The sequence below is a fragment of the Dermacentor albipictus genome, chromosome 6 (assembly GCF_038994185.2).
Source record: "Dermacentor albipictus isolate Rhodes 1998 colony chromosome 6, USDA_Dalb.pri_finalv2, whole genome shotgun sequence".
NCBI classification, from domain to species: Eukaryota; Metazoa; Arthropoda; class Arachnida; order Ixodida; family Ixodidae; genus Dermacentor; species Dermacentor albipictus.
The window spans coordinates 78,791,454-78,800,839 of record NC_091826.1 but is presented as its reverse complement, the minus strand read 5'-3'; positions in this window follow the sequence as shown (position 1 = coordinate 78,800,839).

Sequence of the window (9,386 nt, the reverse complement as noted above, 5' to 3'; positions counted from 1 at the left end):
GTTATTTTTCCCTTTTGAATGCAGAACAACAAAATTTAGTGCTTTTCTAGGTTACATGTGCACTTATTATTTTTGCGGAGTTGTATTGTGTTCTAGCGAATTATTGATGAGGTATTGGCATTTATTGTTATACTTGATCAGGCATCACCCAAGGACAGGCAAAATTATTTAAGCTGAAATTTGCACTTTTCAATGACCAAGCAGCAAGCCCTTCTCTATAATTCTATGAAGAGCAAATTGATATATGCTGATTCAGGTATCTACAAGGGAGCTGCGAATTTAAATTTAACAAGTTTTTTTGCTCATCCGCTCCGTGCAAATTGTCGCTCTTTTTCATATGCATGCTAATTCACAACGAGTCTTGCACATTAGTGGAACCTTACGACTTGATCCATATGATCTGGACAAAAAGATATCAAGCCTTTTCACGTCAAATTCACCATTTTTCAGATGTAACGCCACTAAACATTACGAAACCGGCTTAACGTGGATGGATTCATTCCGCACATTTCAGTGTTTGGCTTAGTCTCTTCGTTACCCCAACCCTACGCTGCTTCAAGCACACGTGCCTGCAACCAGGCCTTCAACGTGGTCCTAAGGCAGCTCACTCAATTGTGACTGTTTGGAGAAAAAGAAACAAAGAAGGAAATATATAAAAAATGGGCAGTGCACTGTACGGCGCATCATGGCTACATGCCTGCTAGTCAGCAAGTTGGGCTATTGTGCCCAGGATTACTGCAGATAAAGATTCCAAAAATATCAGGGGTGCCTAATTTTATTCATAATTGACTCCAGTCCTCCTAGTTCCCAGGCTCATACGACGATATCTGGAAAGTTGTGCTGATGGCTGCGTGACCTGTAGCATTCCAAGCCGGGCGCACGAAAGCGAATGTCACGTGCTCTGACGCCCAGTGAAGTTTTTAAACACTTGACTTCCAGTAGGTGGTCTTCTCCTAGAAAGATATAGCGTATTTACCCGCGTAATAATCGCCCTTGCATAATGCTCGAACACCCACTATGCGCACTTTCTCTTTCGGGTCATCATCGTGCCCTCAAAAATTACTGCACTGATTGTAATCTGCGTGTTCCGGTGCATGGCAGCCGATACAGCAGAGTTTCGTGCCATTTTTTTTGCGAAGCCATTCTGCTACTGCAGACGCAACAGCGCACATATTATTACGATATCGCCGAGCGATGCTCAAGAGCCACAGCGAGAACCACGATGAAGTTGGTCGGTGCCCTTGGCGCGAGCGAGTGTCAGCCTGGCTGCCTGGCTCCAGTGTAAATAGCGCGTGAATAGCCTGTACCTTCTGTGTCTTTCCACACGTAACATTATGATCTAAAGTCTCCGAATCTAGCACCAAAATAAAGAGAAATAGCAATGACAGCGTGAAAAAGGCGAACAACACGTCCACAATTAAGGCAATTTAGACTGATGACTTTTAGAAAGAAGTAAAATTGCAAGTAATCTCTTAATGCAGCTCCTGCTTGTATAGAGCGTGTGATCTTATCCCAAAGGCCAGTGTGAGGATATGCCATTGGGCGCCTGCGTCGTGGGGAGGTAGAGAAACTGCCCTTGAACGTTATCTCACCATGGTAAGCGTAGTGCAATCTCTTACTAGAGAAGGCTGCCGGGATAACAATTTTGTTAAGCATGTGCCTCCCAGCCCTTCTGTTCAAGGGCTGATTGGTGAGGTACGAGTGCTGCTGCTATTCCCACGTTTAGCATACATCATTCCTTGGTAATAGAACTTTTGTATACATAGCATACACCACAAATCATGGTCATAATTTTATTTCCTGTGTATTTTTCGCTCCTTAAAAGGAAACATTTTTAGGCCACTCAGAGCGAAGTTCTACCATTCACAATTGTGATGCATGACCTCGCCGTTTGCCACGTTCTACCCTAGATAATTCAAATACATTTATTAGCATTTGCTCGGCGCTCTTTGGTCAAATCTCGTCGTTATGGCAATAAGATGCATAAATCATGATCATCGAGCAAACTGTATTCAATAAGGAAACTATCCCCTCGGCTCCCCCATTTCTGTCCTTTTAGCCCTGCCTCCCTTCCTCCTCCCCTGCTGACCGCTCTTTAGGTGTCAGCAGACTGTGCTAGGCAGTTACATTGGTAAGCAGTAATTCCTATCATTTCCTCTTGTTTTATCTACAAATCTATCTATTTAGATAAATAAATACAATCCATTATTACAGGCACAAAGCTATAAATTTCATACCGATCCTAAATATGAAGCATTGCCATTCAATCCATCGTTCAGCAGGCCCGTACATTCCAAAAATCTAAAGAAATTAATCGGAAGAAGGAAACACAAAAAGTCTAGTTGACGGTGAACATCACTCAAGGTTCCTTCTCTCTTAGTGTCAATCTGTATCATCATCCATGCACGATGTTGTATTCCGGCAAAGTAGTAAGCACTGCAGTCGGTGGGCCATATGAGACCGAGATGAATGTGGAAGAACCAGTGGCCCGCAGTCACACGACGGTCGAGTCAAAAGTGGCAGCGACGAACCAGCGGCACTGAACAGTTTACAGAGAGAATGGTTAGAGCGAGCCCTTGTTAAAGGTATCAGCAGTGCGAAGGCCACTACGCCCAGCAGCAAAATGACAATGGTGCTAGGCACTGGTCGTCCTGAAAAAGAGGGGAGGGAGGGGGGGACATTTTTGTCAATTACAGCAGATCACCTGGCGTAACAGGGACAGACCACATCGCGCTGCTACGGCGAAGCGCAGATTTTTTTTCTTTTTTTATGATTATTTATTGGCATGTCATTTGAAATGGCGTGGTGACGAATAGTCGCCTATCCATCCAGATTTATTCATATGAGCTAAACATGTTTTTTTTTCAATCTAGCAAATTTCTATATGTCTCCTCAATATTATTTTTTATTTCTGAAAACGCCTCTGTCTACCTTGTACCGCTGCCTATGACTGTAACAGATGCGGTCGAATAAATTACTTTCCTGCTTTCTCTCCTACCAATGCTGTAAATGTATCTAGCTTACCTCGCGTACAGGCCGGTTGATGCTTCCAAGAACTTCCGGAAGTTGTACATTACCTTTCTGTTTCATTATTCGAAACATGGCTGAGTGACAGTGCGTGGAGGGAGAATCTGAACTACGCGCAAGATGGCGGCCGGGATGCCTGCACCTTAAAGGGCCCTTAACAAGACACAGGAAATTGTGAATATACGCTAGTAAAATTTACGTGCCCTCTATAGAGCTTTCTAACACGATAATTTTTCAAATTCTCGCCCTAATTTGATTTATTGGCCGATATAGAAACGTTTCATTGCTTCGCAACCATGATTTCTTGAAGCGATGGTCACTGTCACCATAGACACTCTTTATGGCAAATCAGTTCTGCGTAATCCCGCAACGTGGTGGAAGTATCCTGAAAGGGAAACTTTAACTGACCCGAACGTAGCGTAAAGTTACAAAGGAAACACATGCGGGTTTCGCAGAAAGGACCCTTCGCAGACGAGGATAAATTCGTCCCGGTCCGGGATTGGAACCCGGAACAAACGCGATTCGGGGCGTTCGCTCTATCATCTGAGGTAACCAGGAGGCTAGCAGATCGCAGCCAAAGGGGCGAATAAATTGAGATCTCGATCGACAACCGAAAACTCAAAACAATTTGCCCGTTTATATACAATAACAGGCACGCACCCACCTTCCCAAAACAAATAGTTTCGCATATGAGGACGCATGGTTACTGCAACGCTTTTGTCGACTAAGCCTTCTAGGGGTGAGTTTACAGAAATATAATTTAAAACAAGCGCATTTGACGCGTAATTTTTTAACATGTCATAGCACGTAGCTCTTCACCACGTGCACACTCTTGTATTTACTTTTCCTTGTGCTTGAAAATCTCGGCGCTATATATAGGAGAGTAAATTGAAGAAGGCTAACCCGAAAGACCTCTTCGTCAACACGTCTACGCAGTGAAGCTGAGGGAGACTTGAGATACCTTTTGATGTGAGGCTGTTTGGAGATATAGGTTCTAGCGCTAACGACAGCAGAAATTCTTTGCTATACACTGCTCCTAAAAAAAACGAAAATGCCACAACTCACAATGTGACACCGGCCAACGGCAAATACTGCTGTGCGAAAAAGAAAGCTTTGTGTACTTTTGCACATCTATTTACGACCTAACAGGTTTGGCCTGCTTTCTTGTACTCGTCTTGACCACCCGCTTAGCTAATGCCATTCAAGGGGAACCAATGAGCCCATTTCGCCCCACTTGTCGTAATTGCGAGTGTGCAAAAGCGAAAGCCAGACCGTCAACGAGTGTCCGAGCAATCTGTGTACGCTGGTAACATTTCACGGTTGTGCCAGACCTTGGGTTGTGTGCAGGACGCGCAAGGACAAAAAAAAAACAAAATAAAAAAACAAGGAAGTTGCATTGCATTGAATGTCGCTCTGCTTCCTGTCAACAGGTACAAAAATGGCACTGTCATTCCAGTGAGGGTTTCAATAGTTTCGTAGAACTCATCTTGATATGATGGATCAGCACGGGTGCCAGCGACGAATGCTCCTTTGTTGGTCAAACACAAAAATCCCTTCAGAGCAGAGGGAAAATTAGACCATGGCCATGGTTTTGCTACACGCAAGGATAAGTTGCAACCTGCGACGCCCATTAACACTGACACTGATGCCGCCACCTGGTTGGCTCCTGAACCTTGCTGCGAACGCCGGCCTTGACTATTATACGATACACCCACAGCATATCTGGGGCATTGTACAAGGCATCTTGTTTTCATTTAGAAATGTGTTATGGATAATCAATAAAGAATAATCAAAATTTCTGGGTAGAAATACATTGCCGCTGCTTAAGTTACAGGGAAAAACAGTTATTACAGAACAACTCATCACATCTTTAGTGTCATTGGAGAATATTAAATGGCGAAATTGAAGGCTGTCACATTTATTTGCACATTTATTTTTTAAAGGTATTGAACATAGCGCCTGATTCGTGATATTTATCATCGAATTCCCACGGCATATCCAGGCAATATCGAAACCAAGCTCCACGGGAATGGCCGAAAGGGGGCCCACGCATATTGCGGGTTGCTATTGTTCCATGCGCGCTGGTGCCCCGACTAAGAGCAACTGCTCCGGTGTCTCGATCTGTCGGCCTAACTGGCCAGTGCTCCAGTTGTTTTTTGTAAATATGCATTTCAAATAACCTTTGGTACTCAATCCATCGTTCGGGCAACAATATCAAGCTGAAACGCCCCGTGAAGAAGTTTGAAACTGAACATGTCGGCCAATCGCAGCGCCTACTGATACGGCACGCCTTGCATGGCAATGACATTCCGTTTTGTGTCGAGTCAGTATTTGCCGCTGCGTGCTGTCATTGAAACTTGGTCCCGAATTTGTTTACGGGACGTTGGCGGCTTATTCGCATGTTCAATATTTCCTGTATTTGGCCTTCAACTTTATTAGCGAATATCTCAAACTACCTGCGATTGTTCGGATTTTGGAAAAAAAAAAGGAAATTCGGCGTGTCATAAATTGCGACGACTTACACGTTTTCCACATAGAGAACTGCCCGTAATTTATATATCAAGACACAATGAAGAATTTTTGTTAATTATTCTTTCGAGAGCAATTGACGCTGCTGAAATTTATTTACGTCTCGTCGTAGACCTTGTATGCAATGACGACAGGCTTCTTACGGCCGCAACTTCTTTATAGAAAAATGCCACCTTGTTTAGGCAGACTAGCCACCTTGCCAAAAATGCCACATTGTTTTAGCACACTGCTTAAAACATTTACAGAAACTGCAACTCTTACCACTTTCGAGTGCCTTATACCACATTGAAGTCCATTGTTTCTCTGAAGTTGCCAGCAGTCACCGATTGCTGCGCGAATTAGGGCCACATCGACAAAAAGCTGCACGGCGGCATGAGAATTCTCGGCCATTCTTGTTCATTAAAAGAATGTCTGGTATCGAGAATGCCAACATTCACCTTTTGTTTAGCAATAGACCCAGTCAATGACGCTTTGGATTTATAAAAAATAAGGAGTGGTAAGTGAATACTCTAGTTGAAGGATAGTTATGACGTTTACAATACAAAATAATTGAAGAAGTGGTGCAAACTCGATCAGACATCCTTCAACGAAACGGCGGTCCATGAAATAAAATGAGCGCGTTTCTGTTGTGTTGCAAAGTAGAGATATCGCGCATGACACCAAACGGTCCAGTCATCTCTGCGGGAAGTAACATCGTCTCAGTATGGCGTACTACTGTTTGCTCCTTCCTTTCACCCACACCCACCGTGGTCACATGATCACACAGCGAGACGTGTTTGCTTGAGGCGTCGTTCTGCCCTATTGTTTATTACCTATGAGATGGTTGAGCATTGTCATTTCTACACATGGCGCATCGCATGTCAGTAGAATTGGTGGAAGAATTATGGGGCTCTACGTGCCTACACCAAGATCGAATTATGAGGCACGCCGTGGTGGCGGACTGCAGATTAATTTGATTCCCTGCTGTTTCTTAACGTGCACCATGATCTAAGTGCCCGACCGGTATTGCATCTCGCTCCAGTCGAAATCGGCCGCCACGGTGGGGATCGACCTCGCGACGTCGAGCAATGCTATAACCGCACAGCAGAGAAGTGTTGATTTGACGTGCGACCGTTTCCGTAGCGTTGCGTAGAACCTACCGTAAATAAATGTGGTTTTGCATCTTAACGCCCTGTGACACTTGTCCACTCGAGGAATTGGTATGGTTTTTCGTTAGAAATTGCAGAAACGTTTAATACCGATCCTTCAGTTCTTGGCCAACTGTCGCCATGTCTATTGTAGTACCGTTTCCTTACCTTCATTTCCCTAAGGTAGCGTTTTCCCTGTCCTAACCTTCCTCAATATATGGTAACTGCAAGCGAAAAGTGCCGATGCTGTTTTCACCGCTTTCACGATTACGCTGCTTCTACCAATCTTCTGCCTCATCTCCTTGCCCCCTCTTTGCCACTCCTTGGGACTTGCACGTTCTTAGAACGGTAAGCGCAGCAATTTCTGCAGTGCCTTTACGGGGGGTCACGGATAATTAAAGCTGGGAAAAGGCTAATGTGACGAGGCCCACAGATCTCCGAAGAGCACGAAGTGCACGTGGGACGTGATGGAAATGTCCAAAGGAGTTTCCCCCGTCGCCTTTCTTCTCTTTCACGTTATTTTCATATATATATTCACGCTCTGAACCCCCCCCCGCCCCCCCCCCACCTGGGCTTCGTGCAAGAATGCAGGAGCATGCAGTAGAAAAATTGGAGGGAGAGGGAAAGAAATCTTCGTGTTGAAACCACACCGTGACGAAGATGGGGTGAGCGTAGGACAAAAGAAAGTAGTATCTGCTAAGGCGCCTAATCGAGTCGCACAAACCCGACGGACAAGTCTCTTCATGTCGACGAGCGTGACGATTAGGCACGTCGTCTCTCAGTCACTTGGCATTTGTTTCCTTCATCGCCGCACACAGTGAACCCTAACACGTTTTTTTTTTTTGAAGTAGTAGAGATAGCCGAAAATACCAAGTAACTTACACGTATAGTATAGGTAGGTGCGGCCACTCCAGTCTTCCAGGTTTGCAAGGAAAGTACGAGCAATTCAGAAAATCTCTGGAATTCTTTAGATTGTCAGTGAGGACCGGCCACAGTAGCTTCAATGCTAACGATCTTCAAGTGCCCCCGGGGTTGAAGTCCATTGTTACGCTGGTGTTGTCAGTCAGCCGTCAATTTCTGCCGGATTAAGGGCCACATTGTTAAGGACCGCCACCAGGGCACGGAAACTGAGTTCCAGCAATCGGTGTTCCGTGAAAAGTACAGCTGAAAACTGGTTGGAAAGAAAATACATCCACGCATCTCCACAAAATAAAAAAACGGGAAAGAACATACCATATACCAGGAAGGTACAGAAAGAAGGTAGAAGGACTTGTACAGTACAAGAACCACAGAAAAAAACTGTTGCTGTAGGTCTATCACTAGGAAGGATAAGTCGCCTCTTGGTGCGGTCCTTTCCAACGACGGCGCTCTAGCCACGTGGTTTGTTCATGCACCCAGGGGCATCTACAATGCATCCACGATACATTTGGCGAACTGAATGAGGCAACTTTTTTAAAATTTTAGATAAACAGGAGACACCTTATCGAAGATGCGCATACGTAGATAAACGTTCCAGGGTCATCTACAGCCTTCCCAGTAACCAATGATAGTGCTCCAGAGGCTCATCAATTTTAATGGGCGCGTAAAATTAATCTATCTGTAATAAAAAATTACAACATACACAATGGAGTTAAACTCGCCGCCGAGAACTAAATTCCTAATTTGAGTTCTCGAAGAACATATATCTTGCCAACGTTTTCAAGTGTATAGCCGTTTAATTGCAGGAAATGAAACAGGTCGAAAGAAACAGATTGGCGGCAAGTTAGTCGTGATTCTGCGCAAGGCAGCATAATTGTAATCTCTTTTATAAACGGCCTTACCGAATACAAAAAATTACAACAATATAGGTGGGAAAACATTACTCCGTGGTAAAGACAAATAATCGAAATCGATTGAAAGGACGCCGGTGCAGGCGGTGTTGACAGAGAAATTCAATCGTCGATCATTCCTGCGAGAATCGAAGATGGCTGCCGTACTTAGAACCCTATATTGAAGACAAGGCTTGGTCCGTGATCTGAAATTGCTCTCCACTTTCTCGACGACCACCTTATATCAATTTTGTTACTATTGAAATTGTGAAGCACTCAAATATGCACAGTCTTTATGCCTATGACGCATCCTTAAAGCGGCAAAAATAAGTTATTACATGCCGAATATATCTGAATTTCCGAACATGCTCTCTCAATTGAGATGACCATGTGGAATATTTTTAGGCAGGCATTTCGTCACCCCAAGCGAAGTGCAAGCAACACGTGGTCATTTTGAAGAGAACGCTTTGCTGAATTTTTCTAACGACACCATGATAGCCTAATGGTTATTTCTATTTTATTTTTCGAGTGTGTCAGCTGCTTGCAACATTTTCTTCTGTTTGTGACTGCCCTTTAGTATTGTCTGAGACAAAATTCATTATGGTTGAATCAGACAGCGTGAATAAGCAGCAGTTGGAAACGTAAGGAGGTCAACAACAACTCCACAAAGAAGAGACCCTGTAATAAATTGTTAAGCCTAAGTTTGCGTGCTAATTATGGCGTAAACATTATACTTCATGAACGTAGAATGAGGAAACGCCAAAAGGGAAACTAGTACCAACGTGTAAAGATGCAAACCAAGTCATTACAGTGTGTACCGCCAAAAAGGCACGTGTTAGTGACAGCGCGACCACCCCCATCCGTTTTTTTCTCGTATATCTTCATTGATGAAATT